This window comes from Dioscorea cayenensis, chromosome 6, assembly GCF_009730915.1.
Source record: "Dioscorea cayenensis subsp. rotundata cultivar TDr96_F1 chromosome 6, TDr96_F1_v2_PseudoChromosome.rev07_lg8_w22 25.fasta, whole genome shotgun sequence".
NCBI lineage: Eukaryota > Viridiplantae > Streptophyta > Magnoliopsida > Dioscoreales > Dioscoreaceae > Dioscorea > Dioscorea cayenensis.
Window position 1 is genome coordinate 10,037,180 of NC_052476.1, and position 820 is coordinate 10,037,999.

At 41.8% G+C, this 820-nt stretch overlaps 1 non-coding gene across 1 annotated transcript; it reads left to right on the forward strand.

Moving 5' to 3' along the window:
- The first annotated feature begins 225 nt into the window (after nucleotides 1–225).
- LOC120264145 lies at nucleotides 226–332 on the forward strand. Its single transcript, XR_005537319.1, has one exon. It is a non-coding gene; the product is annotated as a small nucleolar RNA R71 (small nucleolar RNA).
- The last annotated feature ends 488 nt before the right edge of the window (nucleotides 333–820 follow it).

An 820-nucleotide genomic window follows, 5' to 3' on the forward strand; every position in this document is an offset into this window, starting at 1 on the left:
ACTTGGGCTGCCAAGGATGTAACCGTGTCGATTTCATGGAGTCTGGCCACTTTCTTCTTCTCTCTTGAATTCCATTGGTAGCTATTCAAATCCATTACTTCAATCAATTACCAGGCTTCTCTGGGGGTCTTGCTATCTAAGGTATCTCTTGCTGCTACATCAAGTAACTATCTTGTGCTTGGGTTCAAACCATTGTAAAAAGTCTGAATGATCATCCACTATGGATACCGATGTTGAGGACATTTGAGCAGGAGCTCCTTGAATCTTTCCCATGTCTGAAATAGAGACTCCAATTCCATTTGCACAAAGGATGAAATCTCATTCGTAAGCTTTTGCAGATTTTTTGTGAGGAAAATATCGGGCAAGAAAGGCTTCTACCATCTGGTCCCATGTGGTGATCGATGCTCTAGGTAATGAGTGTAGCTAGTGTTTAGCTCTCCCCTTCAAGAAAAATGGGAAGGCCCACAATCTTATTGCATCATTCGTAACACCGTTCATCTTCAGCATGTCAATAACCTCCAAGAAGTTTTCAATGTGATTATTTGGATTCTCATCGGGCAAACCATTGAATTGCGCTGACTGCTGTATCATTTGGATGAATGTTGGCTTTAGCTCAAAATTTGGAGCTATAATCGGGGGCCACACGGTAATCGACTGCTTGCCCATAATTGAGGGTTTGGCATAGTCAGAAAGTGTTCTCTGTTGTTGATTCTACTCTACCATATTTTTTGACCCTTCACCTTCTACTTCAGCTAGATCTGATGGTTCTTACACAGGTTCTATACCCCTTCTTCTGAGTGTATGTTCAAGTTCAGGATCT